The 20,781-nt window shown below is 45.2% G+C and overlaps 1 protein-coding gene across 1 annotated transcript in view; it reads right to left on the bottom strand.

Annotated features, from left to right (window-relative positions):
* The window catches only part of LOC143497854 (NACHT, LRR and PYD domains-containing protein 3-like), a 33,596-nt gene extending 18,584 nt beyond the window's left edge, over positions 1 to 15,012 (bottom strand). Inside the window, exons 1-7 of the mRNA XM_076993462.1 lie at positions 14,198 to 15,012; positions 13,762 to 13,930; positions 13,437 to 13,564; positions 13,082 to 13,250; positions 12,849 to 13,005; positions 12,565 to 12,736; positions 562 to 670 (exon numbers count right to left, since the gene is read on the bottom strand). The gene's annotated coding sequence lies outside the window, so the exon portion shown is untranslated. The remainder of the gene's footprint in view (positions 1 to 561; positions 671 to 12,564; positions 12,737 to 12,848; positions 13,006 to 13,081; positions 13,251 to 13,436; positions 13,565 to 13,761; positions 13,931 to 14,197) is intronic.
* Between the last annotated feature and the right edge of the window lie 5,769 nt (positions 15,013 to 20,781).

Genomic DNA, 20,781 nt, shown 5'->3' with positions numbered 1-20,781 from the left:
CATATACGTGAACGCTTGCTAAACACTTAAATGCAATTACACGCTACTTTAGCGCCATCTTTTGGCAACTTATATTAATGAATATTGACGATGTTTTTTTTTTTTTTTACCAATCTTCCGCCTAAGATCGTCTAGCTTAGAACAAATAAAAATGTGATTTAAAGGCAAAGAGTTCTTCCAGTGTGACAGTATCAGTGACTATACAGTGGCCTCTCATGAAAAATGCTAAATAATATTCGAATCCATATTTAATTTTAAACTTGTATCTAAATAGTTATATTTAGGTATCATAAGTATCTCTAACTACAGTGACTCTTTGACGATGATCCTTAAATACAGATTCTCCTGAACAATGTTAAATACGACATGCGCTATCACCTTCTCCGTGTCAGTAATCTACGTTTCCGGAGTGACTGAAGTTCAAAAAGTTCGCCGTTTTGTCACAGATCGTTTCGTACAGATTCAGACTGGATTACGTCCTTTATCGTTAGAACATTAAAACAGTATATTTTGTACATAATGTAACATTTGAAACATTTCTGTAAGTGTTAATAAACTCACCGTCGTATGTCCCAGACGTGCGTTCATAAGGTGATTTTTATTTGGCGTTTACTTTCGTTTTCGTCTCATCTCATTTGGCCACATCTATGACGTAGTTTCCGTGCGAACACTAGGGGGCGCACAGACACAGAGCGGAAAACAAACGTGAACGTCATTGCCAAAAGTTTTGAGAATGATACAAATATTAATTTTTACAAAGTCTACTGCTTCAGTTTTTATAATGGCAATTTGCATATACTCCAGAATGTTATAAAGAGTGATCAGCTTAACAGCAATTAATTGCAAAGTAAATATTTGCCTAGAAAATGAACTTTATCCCCCAAAACACATTTCAACTTCATTGCAGCCCTGCCTTAAAAGGACCAGCTAACATCGTTTCAGTGATTGCTCCATTAACACAGGTGTGGGTGTTGATGAGGACAGGGCTGGAGATCAATCTGTCTTGATTAAGTAAGAATGACACCACTGGACACTTTAAAAGGAGGCCGGTGCTTGGCATCATTGTTTCTCTTCTGTTAACCATGGTCATCTCTAAAGAAACACATGCAGTCATCATTGCACTGCACAAAAATGGCCTAACAGGGAAGAGTGTCACAGCTAGAAAGATTGCACCTCAGTCAACAATCTATCACATCATCAAGAACTTCAAGGAGAGAGGTTCCATTGTTGCCAAAAAAGCTCCAGGGCGCCCAAGATAGACCAGCAAGCACCAGGACCGTCTCTTAAATGTGTTTCAGCTGCGGGATCGGGCTACCAGCAGTGCAGAGCTTGCTCAGGAATGGCAGCAGGCAGGTGTGTGTCCATCTGCACGCACTGTGAGGCGGAGACTCTTGGAGCAAGGCCTGGTCTCAAGGAAGGCAGCAAAGAAGCCACTTCTCTCCAGAAAAAACATCAGGGACAGACTGATATTCTGCAGACGGTACAGGGAGTGGACTGCTGAGGACTGGGGTAAAGTCATTTTCTCTGATGAATCCCCTTTCCGATTGTTTGGGACATTTGGAAAACAGCTTGTTCAGAGAAGACGAGGTGAGCGCTACCACCAGTCTTGTCTCATGCCAACTGTACTATGTGAAAATATAATATTTGTGTCATTCGCAAAACTTTTGGTCATGACTGTACATTTGTATTTCATATATATACATATAGGCCATAATGTGAACCAACAAAAAGTGCATAGAAAGTGATTTTCGTTCCCACGTCTGGGCACTACTTTTTAAAAGTGTTTTTGAAAAGACAATACCCTTATTGACCTTGAGTTAAAAGTTCTCCGTAAAATATCCTGCAGTTTTTTGTCACAGTGCCTAAATGAATATATATGTGAATAAAAAAAAACAAAATTTCTATGCTGCTGGTTTTGCTTGTAACTTAATTCATCTCCATTTTCACAACCTAAAATATATCTCAAACTGATCTATACATGTACCTAAACATATAAGAGAAGTATTAATGCTTTAGTACACTCAAGTGTGAATTTACATTATGGAATATTGTAAATTTGCAGATTTCTTTCTTAAACTTCAGAAATTGACACCACACAAAATAAAGCATAAACACAATATGATGTTGTTTACACTGGTGTTTTATATATCACTTTTCAGTAGATACTGTGTAATCACAGACAGCAAAAAAAAGTACAGACTTTGGTCAATGGTGGCTGAAATAAATCAAAACGTTACTGCACCCCCTTTTGTTTTAAATAATGAATAAAATAATAAACACTACAATAAATGCAATATACAGCTACAAATATGTTTATACACAGTACAGAATGGTGTCTTAAGGTCACAGCATGGTTCATTCTAGCATTGAATACATTACTGTCCCTCGATCCCAAATACAACACTTTAACCACCCCAAAAAAAGTCCAAAGATCTTTTCTTACTCATTACTATTATTCATCCATTTCACTGTCATCAGAGTCATCATCCCATGGAGCAATGTGCTCTGTTTCTTTTAAACTATTTCCACAATTTTGGCATCTACATAAATCTGTACAACACAGGCTGGCAGACATACAGGAACATCTCCCTCTCTCAAATTTGCCCTGCTTACAACTGCAGTGAACTACATGCAACACACTTTCAGGGGCAGGGGTTTTATGGCGCATTTCCACTAGGGCCTGCTTGGCGCGGTACGGTTCGATACGGGTCGATTCGCAACGGAACGGTACGGTCGCGTTGTGTTTCCATTACAATGGTGGACCACCACAATGTGGGTGGAGTCGCTGTTGGCGCGCGGGTTGTAGTGTCGTGACATCATTTGTATGCGACCAGAACACCGTACAACAATGGACGAGATGGCGATGGAAGGACTCGTGTACCTTGTGCTAGGGCTATGGCTTTTATTCTGGAAACGTGCAAATGAAGCGAGCAAGAGAAGGCTTCAGTTAGCGAGACGCACAACACAAGAAAAGGAGCGGAGACTTCTTGTGACCATACAGCAGTATCAGGCTGAGGACAACAGGAGAAGGAGAAAAAGACATAGGCTGGTAAGCTAAGCTAACGCTAGTCGACATCGGTCTTTCTACCCGAAATAAATGTGCAAAGTGTGTAAAGCTAACGCAGTAAAAATTCTGTGTGTGTGCGTTTCAGATGGCTTTGTTGTTGGCTAATGGCTGTCGCAAACGCTCAGTGTGGACATTCCGACGAGCGTCTCAGTGGTGGGACGTTATTGTTCCTGAGTTCGCGTGCACACAGTGGCTACAGAACTTCAGGATGTCCCGAGACGCGTTCGACTCCCTCAGCAACAAATTGCGTCCAGCCCTGGAGCGACAAGACACAACTTTTCGAGAGTGTGTGCCTGTACACAAAAGAGTGGCAATAGCACTGTGGAAGCTCGGAGTACAGAAGCATAGGCCATCTGTTTGGAGTCAGCACTACAACTGCGTGCAGGTGTGTGCAGGATTTCTGTGCTGCAGCAGAGACACTACTGGTACCTGAGCAGATTCGTTATCCAGACGAACGGCGATTCAGGGATATGGCGGAGTACATACAGACTAGATGGGGACTCCCACATTGCGTGGGTGCTATTGATGGCTCCCACATACCCATCATTGCCCCGCGACTGTGTCACACCGACTACTTCAACCACAAAGGCTGGCACTCAATAATCCTCCAAGGTGTAGTCGACGGAAAGGGCCTCTTCTGGAATGTAATGGCTGGAATGCCCGGGAGTATGCATGATGCTCGAGTGCTGAGACTGTCCATGCTGTGGGAGTTGGCCACCCGGGGAAATCTATTTCCAGCAGGTGTTAGGACAACCAGTGCCATGCCCGCTGGCTATTACATCCTTGGAGACTCTGCCTACCCCTTACAAAAGTGGCTTTTGAAGCCATTTCAGGACACCGGAAACCTCACAAAAGAGCAGCAGATCTTCAATCAACATATCAGTCGCACACGTGTTGTTGTTGAGAATGCTTTTGGCAGACTTAAGGGTAGATGGCGCTGCCTTCTGAAAAGGAATGACTGTGAGATTCAACTTGTGAAATCAATGGTGTTGGTATGCTGCGCTCTGCATAATTTGTGTGAAAGTTATGGAGAGACATATGACACTACATGGGATGTGTCAGCTACTGCTGCACAGCAGCCAGTGGCAGCAATGGCAGAGGGTGTGGAGGAGTGTGATGGTAGAGATGCTCGCAATGCACTGATGCAATATATCTGTCATAACAGTTAAATTGTTGCCCTTGCCTGTTTCATGTACACAAAGCAATAAAGCTGTGATTGTCAAACTCATTATCTGCTGCGGATTGTTTGTTAAGACAATGAACACACCCGGCATAAAAAGCATCAGTCATACAATCAAATGAAATAAAACTTTATTAAGAAATATATTAATGTTGATATTTACAAAATATGTAAATATAGTAAGAAAAAAGTTTTAAAAAGTGCAAAAAAGCAAATTACCCAAAAAAAACTGTTAAAATGTTTTCACTGGTGTCTGTCTCGCAATGTTTTTACAAGTTCACCAAACACCCCGAGGAAAGCCCGGTTGAATGAAGCATTTTCCGCCAGCTCCGCTCTCCTCAGCTCGGCTTCTTGTTCACGGGCCCCGCGAGAATCACGGAGCAGCAGCTGGATGTGCTCCTCGCGCTGCTCATGAATCTGTTCATGCATCCGCACATCCTGCGCATGCATCTCCTGGAGATGTGCACAGATATCTAGGTCAGTCTGGGTCCTTTTTCGCTTGCCTAGACAAAAAAGGGTAATGGGAGTTGATTAGTAAAACTGAAATGCACTCGGTACTCGTGCTACTCCAGTGCTTCACATGTTTTTTTTTGTGCTCCTCACCTGTGTTGGGCCGACGGACAGGCGTTTGAGATCCAGACGGTGTAGAGAGCGCTGGTTCCGTGTATGACACGGATGATGCGGGGGAGGCGGGAGGTTCCAAAGAGGCGCTCGCCTCGTCAGTGGAAGGGGAATCTTGAGCGTAAAAAATAACAAATATTAAACACAAGCATTCCCGTGAAAGCAACAACAATATAGCGTAACTGCACAAAATGTGTAGCACGTCATCACTGCTCATGCTTTGTTAATGGCTACAGCTAACTAGCAACTAGCTAGGCTCCACGCTGTGGCCAAGAGCTAGCTATTGTACAGTAGTGACTGTGGTGGTAACATTTACTACAAACACAGCTCTAAATTCCTGCGTTTACAATAGATGCGTTCATATTACGTTCATATTACATCTTTTGTGAGCCTAGTAGTAAAACATAAATCACAATACACTCACCATTCTCCGTGGCCTCCAGCACCGACATCGCCGTGTCCAGCACGTTTTCTCTGCCGTTGCTGGCTGGCCGGTGACCGTATATAGCATCCATCTGCTGGAACCACTTCCAATCTTTGCGGTTTGCACCGCTGCGTGCATTGTGATCCTTCACCCCCCGGTAGTCACTTTTGAGCTTTTTAAGCTTGGACCGACACTGTATAACGGACCGCTGGTAGCCATGAGTGGCCATTAGCGCGGAAACCTCACTAAAAACTTTTACGTTTCTAGTGGCCCCGTCCAGTTCGCCCTGGATTTTTTGATCGCCTATTATTTGCAGAAAGGTCTGTACCTCGGCGTTTGACCAGGGAACATTCTTGTGATCCTCCATTCTTCTCTCCTCGGGTTTTAAAAATGGCTGAGGAGTCGGTAGTGGATAGCGGAGGAGTCGCTCTCCTGACGCAACCTGTGACGACACTCCCTGGCCAATCAGTGTCATGCTGTTCCTCCACGTCACAGAACAGTACCGCTTCGGAACGGTTAGAACCTCAAGCGAGTCGGTACGAAAAAAGTACCCAAAGGGGCCGGCTCACAGGGAACTGGTACTAATGGAAACACTCACAAACCGACCCGTATCAAACCGTACCGCGTCAAGCAGGCCCTAGTGGAAATGCGCCATTAGTCATCCAGGTCACCGTTAACTCTCCATCCTCAAGGTGCCATCCATTGCCAATGGGTGTCTCATTATTGCTGCTTGGTAGTTTGTCCTTTTGCAGTGCTGATACAGGGCATCACTTGTTGGTGGCATGGATAGTTCTGGCAAAGCTGAGGTTGACATGCAGAATGTTTTGTATCTGGCATCGTTCACATCTGCCAAGAATGTCTGACCATACAGTTGGCACACATATTTGCAAAGCAGATCAAAGGTCGACTGATCCAGGTTAAAACTACTGCCCAAATCTGTAAATGCAGTCAGGTATTCCTTTTTCTCTGAGGCAAGAGAAAATGTCTTTCTTTTGCCCTTGCCCTGAAAGGCACTTGTAGAGTCACATCCTGAGAATGTATGGATCCCAATAAGCGCTGAACACACACGGGTGCCAAGAGCTGATGACACCTTGGCTATGTCAATGATTTTTGTTCTGTTGGTAAATCCAGTCAAAAAATACAACTTACAAGGTAAAGCTCTTTGCAAACTTACAGCAATTACTGCCACATCAGTATCAGGGCTCTTGATGACTACAGTCTTATGTTCCTGTGCAGCATGTTCTGCATGTAAAAACAACCTGGTGTCACACTCCTCATGATCACATGTCAGATCCTCAACAGCATTAAACATTTGCATACCGTTTGTTACAGTCACACAGTGACACAGTTCTCCATGAGCAATGTACAAGGTTAAGTCTTTGCCCACCTTGGTGAGATCAGCATCTTGCCATACGACACAGAGAAATTCTGCCAGTGGCTCTTTGTTTGTTCCATCCGACAGAAATTTCTTCCACTGTGTTGGTGTTCTCTGGTCCCGTCCATAAATTTGCACCTGTTGTGTACCACCACCAGCTCTACGTGATCTTTCCAGATTTTTTATACTAATTTCAGGATACCGGTCAATCACAAAGTCAATCCGTGTACACTTGTGCTTCAGAGCAAGCTTGATCATATACTGTAGTATGGTCTCACCAAGCTCTCCAAATGTACTCGGTACAGACCGAATGGCTTGAATGACTGCCATGCCATCAAAGAGAATAGCTCCATTTGCTGGAACTTTGTCAACTAAGCAGTCCCCACCTTTGGTCTCCAATAAATCCAGAAGAGCAGATTTGTTTGTTTTAGCAAGTGAACCATCAGAACTGGCTAAAGGGTATGAAACCATTCCCAAGGAGTAGGACAGAATTTCTCTCAGGTCTATCTTTCTACTTTGACCGATGATGAGTAGTCTGGAGAATAGTTTTTTGTCAGCATGCAGAATCACTTCTTTACCTGCAGCATATTTTTTCTTTGTCTTTGCCTGATCACTAAAAGTCTTCAGTTTTTGTGCTTTAATGGGAGCAAATATGTCAACTGATTGCGTTAACAGCCTTTGGCACATAAACGTATTGACAGCATTCTCTCCTATTTCCAGAGCTGCCAGCAAATCCTTCTGGATTTCTTTAGTTGCAACTGCTCTAGAGCTGAGGCACACAATGCCATCTTGGTGTGTGTCAAAAGGGTTCAGCATGGAATCTAGGGTGGATATGATTCTGGTCACAGCCTTTTCATCAGCTCGAATTCTTGTGGCGTCAAGGTCTTTTCGTTTCCGTATTTCAGGAGATTTACCTGCCATTGACTCACACTGTCTTGCTATGGCAGCTCTTTCATGTTGCGACAATATCCAGCGATATCCTTCCGTCTTGGCGCTGTGTGAGACGGCAGCCTCTCCAGTAGCTCCGTAGTACTTAGCTTAATAGTTCTTTTTACTTTGCTTTTCTTATGTTTACTCTTTCTCACGGAGATATAGTGTGTTTGTACTCATATCCTATGGATATTTTTAATACTAATGAGCAGCCTGGAGCTATATTTCTCAATTATTCGAGAGAGGAACTGCTGGGATTGAGAACAATGGGGCGATGCGGAAACCGACATCCCATTCCGGAGGAGCTAAGGAGGAGAGCCCGAGGAAGCAAGGCCGGTGCTAAGCTAAAGGCTAGGCTATCCGACAATCGGAGGCGCTACAAACCACCTATTCCCTCCGTTATCATGGGGAATGTGAACTCGCTACCTAATAAGGTTGATGAGCTGTCCGCACTAATCAATCAGCGGATTTACCGTGAGTGCAGCTTGCTTATCTTTACGGAGTCATGGCTAATTGAGCTAATACCGGATGCTAACGTGGACCTGCTTGGCTTCACTGCTGTGAGAGCGGACAGAGACAAAAAATCATGCGGGAAAAGCAAAGGTGGGTGGTTGATCATCTATGTTAACAATCGCTGGTGTCACCCCGGTCATATATCTGTAAAGATAGTCTTATGCTGTTTGGATCTGGAGTTACTAGCTGTTAGCTGCCGGCCCTACTATGTTCCACGAGAATACAGTCATGTGATCGCTCTCTGTGTTTACATTCCACCGAGGGCGGATGCAGCCGCAGCATGTGAGCACATTCACTTAGCGACTGCAAAATTACAGACACAGCACCCTGATGCATTTATCTTAATTTCTGGGGACTTTAATCATGCTACTCTGGACTCTACACTGCCTGCATTTTATCAGAACGTGGACTGTCCAACAAGAAACAACAGGACAATAGACCTCCTATATGCTAATGTAAAAGAGGCATACAGAGTCACAGCCCTGCCCCCCCTGGGGAAGTCGGACCACGTTCTACTACATGCACAGCCTATGTACACCCCCCTCGTTCAAAGGCTGCCTCCAACTACCAGAACCACCAGGAAGTGGACCCCAGAAATGGAAGAAGAGCTGAGGGACTGTTACAGTAACACAGACTGGGATGTTCTTCTCAATTCTCACTGTGAAGACATCGAGACGATGACACACTGTCTGACAGATTATATTAACTTCTGTACAGATGTGGTCTCCCCCATAAAAACCGTACGATGCTACCCCAACAACAAGCCATGGGTCACACAGAAAGTTAAGGCTGCAATCAACACAAAAAAAGCTGCCTTTAGAAACGGGAACCGGGAGGCGATGAGAGCAGCACAAAAGGATCTAAAACACTGTGTGAGGGAAGCCAAAGATAGCTACAGGAGGAAGATTGAGCAGAAGCTTGCAGATAACAACATGAGAGAGGTATGGAATGGTCTCAAAAACATCACAGGCCATAACACCAAGACGAGAGCGGGGGAGGGGACTGTGGATAGAGTGAATGAGATGAACATCTTCTTCAACAGATTTAACCAGGCCACGTCCTCCTCAACCCCCCATTCACTACAGCCATCTCCCCTCTCTTCATTATCACACCCTCCTCCAGATACTGCAGCAGGCAACCCCACCCCCAACTATCCTCCCACCACAGCAACTTCAACTCTGACCTTAACACAACACCTACACAACACAACCACAACACAGACCTCAGCAAACATCACTTCAGACCAAGTCAGGAAACAACTAAGGAAGCTCCACCCCAAAAAAGCGCCTGGACCTGACATGGTATTACCTCGTGTACTGAAGAACTGTGCTGATGAACTGTGTGAACCGCTACAACGTGTCTTCAATCTCAGCCTGCAGCTGGGAAAAGTGCCCACCGTATGGAAAACTTCATGTATAGTCCCTGTTCCCAAAAAGAACAGACCCAGTGAACTGAATGATTTTAGTCCTGTGGCACTAACATCGCACATTATAAAGACGTTTGAGCGGCTCCTCCTCTGCCTCCTCAGTCCCCAGATACAACATGCTCAGGATGGACTGCAGTTTGCTTACCGGGCAGGTGTTGGCGTGGATGACGCCATCCTCTACCTACTACACAGAGCACATTCACACCTGGACAATAAGAACACAGTGAGGATTCTTTTTCTGGACTTCTCAAGTGCTTTTAACACCATTCAGCCTCTTTTACTCCAGGATAAGCTGAACAGGATGTGTGTGGACCCCTGCCTGGTTGTCTGGATCATCAACTACCTCACTAACAGGCCACAGTATGTCAAGATGGTGGACATCACGTCCGACACTGTGATCAGCAGTATAGGAGCACCTCAAGGCACGGTGCTGGCCCCTCTTCTCTTCACCCTCTACACTGCTGACTTCTGGTACAACTCTGAGCTGTGTCACATCCAGAAGTTTGCAGATGACACAGCCATCGTCGGGTGTATCAGGGATGACAGGGAGGAGGAGTACAGGAGCCTAGTGAAGGATTTTGCAACCTGGTGCAATGCAAACCACCTACAGCTCAACACCACAAAAACCAAAGAGCTGGTCATCGACTTTGGGAAGTCTAGACCCAAGCCACGACCGATCATGGTAGGAGGGGATGAGGTGGAGATGGTTGCATCATACAAGTACCTGGGTTTGTGGCTGAACAATAAACTGGACTGGTCTTGCAATACAGAGCAACTGTGCAAAAAGGGACAGAGCAGGATGTATTTTCTCAGGAAGATTCGGTCCTTCAACATATGCAGAAAACTCCTGCTGACTTTCTACCAGACGGTAGTGGCCAGTGTCCTGTTCTACACCGTGGTCTGCTGGGGGGGCAGTATATCCAAGAAGGACTCTTCCAGGATAGAAAAACTGATCAGGCGGGCAGGATCTGTTGTCGGCACTAGGCTGGACTCTCTGGTGACGGTAGCAGAAAAAAGGACACTGAACAAACTACTGGACATCCTGGATAACACCAGTCACCCATTGCACACGGTCATCATACAACAGAGGAGTCTGTTTAGTGACAGACTACTACTTCCCAGGTGCAGGACTAATAGACTCAAACACTCTTTTGTCCCTCAGGCCATCAAACTATACAACTCCTCTCTGGGAACGAGGGGGAAGGAGTTAATAGGTGGATGTGCCAATGGGTAGACTGAGAATGTTTGTGAATCAGCTGATCAGCTATAAACTGGGCTATGTGTAATATGATGACATAATCTAATCAATCAGTTCATCCAAATCACAATACCTCATAATGGGCTATGTGCAATTGCATCCTTTTATCCTTTTATACATTGCCGTTTTTTCTTAGTTTATGTTTATTATTATTACTGTTATTATTATTATTATTATTATGTTGTGTGCTTAATCTTGTTTTAGTGATATTTTTAAATTGTAATACTACCTTGTTAACATTATGGTACTGTAACGCTGCTACTGGAAAAAATGCAATTTCCTGAAGGGATCCGTCCCAAGGGATAAATAAAGCTCTATCTATCTATCTATCTATCTATCTTTTGTAAGTCGCTCTGGATAAGAGCGTCTGCTAAATGCCATAAATGTAAATGTAAATCTATGATACACTGCAGCTTGATTTTGTGTCATCCCTATCCAACCACCTTTTGTCTCTTGGAGACTCTATTGCATGTTTGCTCAATAGCCTGGTCACAAGCAATGGAAGCAAATCCATGGACACTTTGACGTTGGACAGTCCACTGGCCTTTGACACAGAGTTCACTGTGGCAAGAAGGATGTGTGAGAGGCAAATTAACCATTTCCAACCAGTATGAAGGTAAATACCTAGCATAATTTACACAATCGTAGGCAAAAAACCATGGCATCATCAAGTGCAGTGTTGACAGGTGAAGCTGCCAGTTTGATTCTCGTGTTGCTCTAACAAACAGAAGGAGTATCTGCACCATGTCAATGTATGAACCCCAGAAGGCATAAGTTGGGCTTTCTGCACTTTGTGTTTTCACAAAGTCTTCATACTTTGAACACATTTGATCAAGTTTCACATTTTCACACAAAACATTAATTGTTCTGTTTGGGAATACACATCTGATCTGATCGATGACATCCATACACTTATTTTTCTTCTCTGGAGGTAAAGAGTCTAAGAATGCGTTAAATCGAATGCGTTGCAGACTCTCATACAAAAGTTTGTGTGCCCTCATGCTGCGGTTGTAGTGATGACCGCTGATCACCCCATTGATGGATCCTGTGGCAACAGTTTCAGACTCTATGAGTATGTCTTTCATCCCTGCATCTCCAAACCGTTTTCCAAGAATACCGAGGTAGGACATGCATGTGTGAAATTCACCTAGTCTTATCACTAAACGACTTCTTCCCCGAAGTCAATGTTGTCCCACACAAGTACTGTAGGAGTTTTCTTTGAAAATCCTTTTGGTATTTTGTCTCTGCCTTCTACTAGCTGAAGTTGGGCAAGGCTGGTGTCTAGACTAACAACTGTGTCCCATGATGCACAATGTCCTAGTCTATTAAGAAGGGATACAATATGTGACGAACCTGTTAAATGGCGAACAGTTAGACCAAGACACAATGATTTAGGTGTTTGCATCCGGCCCTTAGACGCAAGGTACATAATGTCTTGACAAATGGATATCACTTTTAGGTTCAAATCTTCTGGAATATCAACATAGCTAGCCAGAGTTGGTTCCTCAGTTGCACACACAATCCAGGAAATCAGATTATACAATTCGAGAGGGACAACAGATTTTGCTTCAGTTACATTTAACTCATCTGATGTGGGTGGCCATGGGCATGTGATCCCAGAAGCGTCACGCAAAAGCTTTTGTAAAATCAGTGATGCACTATAAAGTGTGCTTGTGTCCTCTGTAGAGTCACTGAGGCACCTAAACTTGACTTTTCCTGACCAGCTGTTGTATTTGGGTTTTTTTCAGTGTCACTTTCAGTTTGTCTTACCTCTGTTGACTCAGTTGTTGTTCCTGTGTGTAATGGGTGAGGTAGCCTGTCTAGCAATGTATCTGCAGATAAAGTCTCAACAAAAACCATCTGACACATGTTGCGCTTGCTGGGAGAGTAAAACACCAGCTGGGGGAAGTCATGGGCTAACCTCCTCTTCAATTTATCCTGCCTGCAACATAAAAACAGTAAAAGAAGTGAATATAAATATATTAACAAAAAATGTATTCATGCACAACATTTTTTAAGTAGCAAAGATGATATAATTATGAAATTTAAAATACCTGTAGTTTGACGCATCAAGTGTTTCATGGTCCTTCACCAGATTAATGAAGATCCTTCTTAGCTGGGTCATTGTAAGTATCTCTTGGTTTACAATTATTCTAAGGCGGATCTTTTTCACAGAAGATCTTGTAGCTGGCATCATAGGTTGACTCATTTCTGCAAAAAATAAATAAACAGTGTGACTAAGGGCAGATAATTATTAGTTGATGCAATATGAAATATAGCAACTTACTGTTCTTCTTCTGGGTTCCCAGTCACTGCAGTGGACTTTGACAAAAATCTGGTGTACTGTCTGTAACAGGACTTATGGTATCGCACCTCCAGGGACACACAGTCTTTGTCCTGAATATGAACAAGTATGCCAGTGTCTTCCTTCATCGTGGCAGCTTTCAGCAATTGGCCTTTAAAAAATAAATAAAGTTTAAAAAGATCTTGTAGCTGGCATCATAAGTTGACTAATTTCTGCAAAAAATAAATAAACAGTGAATGAATGAATGAATGTTCAACTTATAAAGCGCCTTTCTAGATACTCAAGGTCGCTTTACAATTTTAACACAGGTACAACTCTTACACTACAAATCACACACCGGCGAGAAGCGGCAGCCAATTGCGCACAGCGTACTCTCATCCGGGATCCACAGCCCCCTGGTGGACTGAATGGAGTGCAGGAAGGGGAGAGAGAGGACAGACCCTAGTGGCAGAGCACCATCCACCACTGGGCATCCACGCACACACACATTCATGCACAGACACTCAGACAACTGCTTTTTATTGAACATGAAGACACACAGACACACTCAGGGAGAATTTGTCAGGGAATCAATTTACCTAACATCCATGTCTTTGGACATTTGGACAGTGTGTAAGGGCAGATAATTATTAGTTGATGCAATATGAAATATAGCAACTTACTGTTCTTCTTTTGGGGTCCCAGTCACTGCAGTGGACTTTGACAAGAATCTGGTGTACTGTCTGTAACAGGACTTGTGGTATCACACCTCCAGGAACACACAGTCTTTGTCCTGAATATGAACAAGTATGCTAGTGTCTTCCTTCATCGTGGCAGCTTTCAGCAATTGGCCTTTAAAAAATAAAAGAAAGAAGGTATTTCATTTCCACAACAGGGACAAACAGTGGCAAATGGTGCTCTTTAATATGCTACCTTTCAGATCTCTCTCTTTTATACGCACACACACACACACATTATATATATATATATATATATATATATATATATATATATATATATATAATTTTGCTTAATTTGTATAAATTATTTTACTTCTTAGGCTTCCACATGTTATTAATGCAATGAATAAATTTTTTATAACTGTATTTTTTTACTTACCTGCTGAAAACGTTTGTGCCTGTGACAGATGGTCCTTCTGGCGTTTGCCTCCAACAGTTAGATACTTGTCCTTTTTCTTGCATATTATGCATAATGCAGGACGCACAGGACCAACACAAGGACAAGCCCATCCTGGACCCAAGTGTCTTTGTTGGGGGAGATGTAGAAGGACCAGGGGATGGAGAGACTCGCATCTGTCCGTATCCTGAGCTTCAGAAGAATGGGTGACTTGCTTCTCTGTCGCATCCAAGCGCTTTTTGTGTATAAAATGGCGGTAGCTAGTGGGGTGATACCAGCATCTTCGGGAATATTCTCAAACTCCATTTCTATACAATGTTTATATGTTTCTGCTGTCCTCTGGCTCTCACCCTTTAAACCAAGCCACCGTTTGACGCTATTCCTGAATGTGTCCCACCGCGTTTATGAAAATGCAATTGCCTCTTCTTTCTTTAAAGATGTAAGATGCATATAACATTGTTTTGCACCCTTTTAAGCACATTTGAAGACAGTGTTGTCGTAAATTCTTCATCTCCACTACTCTGTGTTGACCAAACGGGCGCAGACATGTTGGATTTCAGCTCCAAAATGCAGCCACCTGATTGGTCTAGAGGGAAGTAAGTCCGCGAATCCGTATCACTCATGAAGAAAAGACTACTACGCGAGGAAGGAACTATAGCCGATTTAAAACACGAATAAAAAAACTGCAGGATTATACATGGAGAACTTTTACTATTGCGCTCTGCACCAATAGTTCATTTTATTAAAGAAATAATTATTTAGTGCCCCATATATGGAAACAGGATTAAGCGAAAAACGTCTTCACCTTATGGCCTACAATGTATTATTTCATTATTCAGTATTCTCTAATGTCATGATTTCAGGTAAGGTGAATTTCTCTGTACGTAACCAAGTTTATTTTCTAATCTGTATCTTCAGACAGTACGACACGCACTTTTGCAGACGTAACCTGTCTTTGTGAACTATCTTCGAATTGCGTTGGTTTAAGATTTAGGAAATAAAAAATGAAGTTAGCAGTTTAAACTAGTCAGTGTGGATATGGGACACCCCTCTGCCCCACATGTTTCTGTGGTTTTTGAGTGGTTTTGTATAAGCAACGTTGAGAATTCTTAGCCTAAAGAATATTCGTTGTTGTGTGTAGAAACATATACAGTTTAAAGTGATCTATTCCAATATAAAAATGTTAAGAGCACATAGAATTACATGAACAACATTATTGAATAAAAGTTTTGTATTTGATTGAACCAAACAGGTTAAGATTTGATTTAAACAGGTTACATTTAAATAAGTTTTATATAGCCTACGTTTCCAAAATATGGAACCAATCGTCTTTAAGCAGTCTATAAAGAAAGAGTCTCTCTAGAATAGTTAAGTCTGTCTGTCTGTCTTTTGCTTGCCCCCCTCCCCCCTCTGGTGCACTTTATACTGTCAGCTAGTCAGGAGAAGTGTCTCTGTTTAGTATGAGATATGAGACTGATTGTGTCGCGTATTTGTCACGGAACAGCTCCGGACCCTTCTCTGTGGGCGTGTCATTATGTCGTCTGCGTGCAGTTATGTCCATGTTTGTACTTCCGTGGGTGTGGGTTGTTTGTGAGCGTGTTCGTTTGTTACACCTGTGCCTTGTCTCGAGGTCACGTGGGTCTGTGTAATTCACCTATTTAATGTGCGTTCGCGCAGTGTCGTGTGCTCGTCTTTGTCTAAAGCTACGTGTCAGCGTGAGTGTGTTAATGTGCTGCTTGCGCTCCGCACAGAGCTTATTCGTGTAGTCTCATTAAATGTTCATTGTTCACCGTAATCGTCTTGGTGCCTGCTTCCCACACCCAAGCGTTACAGAAAGACGAGCCAAAAGAAAAAAGGTATGCCTGGATACGCCACCAGGGCACCTAAAGGGAAGAGGAAGAGCCGTCGCCACCACGGCTCTTCCCCAGTCCGGCGCCACGAAGCCCCCGTCTCCGAGCAGGAGATGATGCGGAACCCGGTCTGCGCATACATGCTCTGCGCGGCTCGGGAGTCGGAAGACGCTGAAGTGGCCGAACACTTCCGCCAATCAGCGGTGCGCATGTGGGAGGACCAAGACCTCGCCGCGTCCCTAGAGCTGCCACCCATGGCTGTGGGCGGCGGTGTTTCGAGGAAGGGGAGGAACAAGACCCAGCGCGCATCCTCTCCTGTGCGTGTTCCTGAGAGTGCCGAGGAGAGGGGAGGTGTTTCTCCAGGTGGCGTGGAGAGAGGGACTCCGCGCGATGACGCGCGAGACCAACCCCCTGGCCGAAACCGGAGAGGGCACAGAGGACCTTCTGGTCGTCTACGCAGGGATGGTACGTGCCAATCCTCCAGAGGACGAGTCCGAGGAAGAGGACTCCGAGGAGGAGTATTCCCCCGTCAGTGTGCTCAAAGACGTCAGTCCTCCACCATCGGACTACGGCGAAGAGAAGGAAGACTTCAGCCCCCCTTCGTCACTGCACCCAGCCCCGTCGGGAACCGACGAGCAGAGCGAGGAGAGTGAGGGGGAGAGTCTTAGCTCGGTGAGTTCGCTCTCGACCATATGCAAAGGGGGTGGGAGCGGACCGAACAGTCCGCCCGCGTCGGAGAGTGGGGACTCCTGTGGGGAGGAGCCCATGGACCACTCCTGATGTGAGACCCTCGCACAGTCCATGGACTGGAGCGTGGCCGAGGAGGAGATGCCGGCGATGGACACCACCCCCGATACCGGTTCCAGAGGGGGCTGGCCTAGCAAAGGAGGGGCTTCCTACGGGGGGTTCCCAGAGAGGGAGCGCCAGCAGGCTCATAGGGCGGCAAGCCCTTACGGCACTCTCGGAGGAGGGAGCCGCAGACCCGGGAGGAAGGTTGCCGCGAGACCCGCTGGTCGCGCTGCCTCCAAGCGGAATGCAAGTCGTGCTGCAACTCGCGCCCCCGACGGTAGTGCTGCCTCCAAGCGGGCTACAAGTCGCGCTGCACCTCGCGCGTCCACCAGGTGTGCGTCCCCCAAGTGGTCGGACAGTCGCGCTGCACCACGCGCATCCGCTAGATGTGCGTCCCCCAAGTGGTCGACAAGTCGTGCTGCACCCGGCGCGTCTGCCAGCCGTGCGGCACCTGGCGGTGAGCGGGCGGAACAGGCGGGAGGAGAACCGCCTCCTGCAGCATCTCCAGCCTCCGGAGCTTTCTCGCCGCTACAGGCTTGGCCCAAGGCGGGAGGCCTGGCTCCGGGGATGAATGTCTGTGTTCCTGTGTTTTTGTCTGTCCCCTTGTGTCTCCCTAACCCGCTGTTCCCGTTTGTGCCCTTCGTGTTTGCTGTACCCCCCCACAAGTTCCTCTGTTGACCTTGCAGCTCAGCCCCTCCCTCCCCCTCACAGATCTACAGCACACACACACACAGGAGGAGAGGCCGTCTGGAAGAAAGCAGGATGTGCTTTTTAGGATGGTGTGTGGCGCTGTCCTCTGGGCCGCCGTGTTTGACTATATTCATGTTTCTTTACTATGTTAAATTGACCCATGGGAAGACCTGTGTGTCCAAAGGGGAGATGATTGATCAATTAAAGACCCATTGGTTCACACACAGGTTTACTAATTATGCACAGAAATGATGTGCAGAAATTCTGTCATGAATGTGTGATATAAGATATCTTTGTAATTGCACAAACAACGAAATTTTGTTGGAGCAATCCTCCTCCAAACGCCAACATAATTAAATAACAAATATCAAAAATATCAAGAATAAATATTTATATTTTTTTATATTTAAAGTGTCGTAGTGCATATGGACCTGAGTACAGTGTGCTAAAGTGATGTAGTGAATGTGGGGTTAAAATCTGTTGGGTTTATTGTGCTCAGTGTTCAGTAGTGTAACAGCTCTGTGATAGAAGCTGTTTTTTAGTCTTGTAGTCCGTGCATATAGTGTCCTGTAGCGTCTTCCAGAAGACAGTGGAGTGAAGAGACAGTGTCCAGGGTGTGTGTTGTCCTTTATTATATACCTGGTGCAGCGGGTCCTGTATATGTCCTCTAGTCTGGGGAGCTGGTGCCCGTGATCATCTCAGCAGTCTTGATAATACGCTGGAGATCTTTCCTATTGTATATAGTGCAGCCACAGAACCAAACAAATGCAGTATGTGAGGACGGACTCAATGGCTGACCTGTAGAAGCTCACCAGCAGTTGTTGTGGGAGTTGTGCTCTCTTTAAGCACCTCAGGAAGTGTATCTTTGGAGACCTTTCTTGGCCGTCGCTGTGGTGTTGGTGGTCCAGGTCATGTCATGGCTGATGTTAACACCGAGATACTTGATACTCTTCACAGTTTCCACTCTCTCACCACTGATTGTGATTGGGTGATGGACGAGGGGTCTCAGTCTCCTGAAATCCAGGATCAATTCCTTCATCTTTGCTGCATTGAGGATCAAGTTGTTTTCCTGACTCCAGTCCTCCAGGTTCTCGACCTCTGACCTGTAGGCAGTTTCATCACTGGATGTAATCTTGAATTAATGAATGTTCAACTTATATAGCGCCTTTCTAGATACTCAAGGTCACTTTACAATTTTAATATAAAACAGTTTTTTCGGTGTAATAAATCATTTACAGAAGGAGTTTGGGAGTTAGTTGGGAAACATTTTGGAACTCAGCCAAGATAGATAGATAGAGATAGATAGATACTTTATTGATCCCAGAGGGAAATTCCTGAATTCCAGTAACAGATAGGCACATAGGGTTATAAAGGGAAGAAAAGATAAAAAATATACAGTAGGTAAACAGTTTAAAAATCCTAAAGTTAAAAAATGAAATAATATAAGATAATATAATAAAATAGACTTCTCATGGCAAAAGGTAAAGCAGCAAAATTAGCATTGGAATAATGTACAGTTAGTGCAAGTAGTGCAGTAATACAGTAGTAAAGTGAAAAAGTACAGGTAATAAAAATATATATATATATATATATATATATATATATATATATATATATATATATATATATAAACTGAAAATGCTGAAAAAAGAGGTATGGTACCAGGAGGGTGTTACGTATGATAAGGGGCTTTGTCCATTAGAGTGACCGGGTTGGGGGTGTCACAACGTTTGTAGTCTGCTATGCTGAGAGGAGTTGAACAGTCTAATGGCCTGGGGGACAAAAGACTTCCTGAGTCTTTCGGTGGAGCAGGACTGGGACAGCAGTCTGCCACTGAATGAGCTCCTCTGCCGGGTGATTGTGCTGTGCAGAGGGTGGTGAACATTGTCCATGATGTTCAGCAGTTTGTTGAGGGCTCTCCTCTCAGCCAGTGGTGTTAGGGGCTCCAGCTCTAAACCCAGCACAGAACCAGCTTTCCTCACCAGCTTGTCGAGTCGTCCAGCGTCCCTCTTGCTGATGCTGCCTCCCCAACATACTACAGCATAGAAGAGGACGCTGGCTACCACAGACTGGTAGAACATCAGCAGGAGCTTCTGGCAGATCCTGAAGGACGCGAGCCTCCTAAGAAAGTAAAGTCTGTTCTGGGCTTTCTTGTAGAGGTGGTCGGTGTTCACTGACCAGTCCAGCCTTTCATCCAGGTGCACACCAAGGAACTTGTAAGACTTAACTCTCTCCACATCGACCCCATCGATGGAGACTAGCTGCTGGGATGGCCTGGACCTTCTAAAGTCCATGCACATCTCCTTGGTTTTGGTGATGTTCAGCTGCAGATGGTTTGCTTTGCACCAAACCACAAAGTCCTCAATCAGGCTCCTGTACTCCATCTCCTGTCCATTACTTACACACCCCACAATTGCAGTGTCATCAGAGAACTTCTGCATGTGGCATGACTCCGAGTCGTATTTGAAGTCTGATGTGTACAGGGTGAACAGGACTGGAGAGAGGACGGTCCCCTGTGGTGCTCCTATGTTGCTGATCACTGTATCAGAGGAGCAGTCCCTGATCCTGACATGTTGTGGCCTCCCAGTCAGGTAGTCAGTGATCCAGGTGACCAGGTGCATGTCCACCTCCATCTTCACCAGCTTGTCTCTCAGCAGTAGGGGCTGGATGGTGTTAAAGGCGCTGGAGAAGTCGAAGAACATGACCCTCACAGCACCGCTCCCCTGGTCCAGGTGAGAGTGAGCTCTGTGCAGGAGATGGAGGATGGCGTCCTCCACCCCCACCTTCTCCCTGTAAGCAAACTGCAGTGGGTCCTCAACATGGTGGACCTGAGGTCTGAGGTGACTCAGCAGCAGTCGCTCCATGGTCTTCATCACGTGGGATGTCAGAGCAACTGGCCTGTAGTCATTCAGCTCCTTCGGATGTGGCTTCTTGGGAACTGGAATGAGGCATGATGTCTTCCACATGACAGGAACCTTCCCTAGGCGTAGACTCAGGTTGAAGACATGTTAAAGCGGCTCCCCCAGTTGGACAGCACATGCTTTGAGCATTCTGGGGCACACTCTGTCTGGGCCAGCTGCCTTTCTGGGGTGAAGTCTCCTCAGCTGTCTCCTGACTTGGTCCGCAGTGAAGGTGGGGGGACTGCAAGAGCTGTTTAGTCTACTCACTGATGGTGGTGCTGATGTTGGTGGAGGTGAGGGTGGTGATGGTGACGGGGATTGTAGAGGTGAGGGTGAG

This window comes from Brachyhypopomus gauderio, unplaced genomic scaffold (genome assembly GCF_052324685.1).
Source record: "Brachyhypopomus gauderio isolate BG-103 unplaced genomic scaffold, BGAUD_0.2 sc113, whole genome shotgun sequence".
NCBI lineage: Eukaryota > Metazoa > Chordata > Actinopteri > Gymnotiformes > Hypopomidae > Brachyhypopomus > Brachyhypopomus gauderio.
Note: the sequence above shows the minus strand (reverse complement) of the source record. Positions and strands in the feature narration are given on the sequence as shown.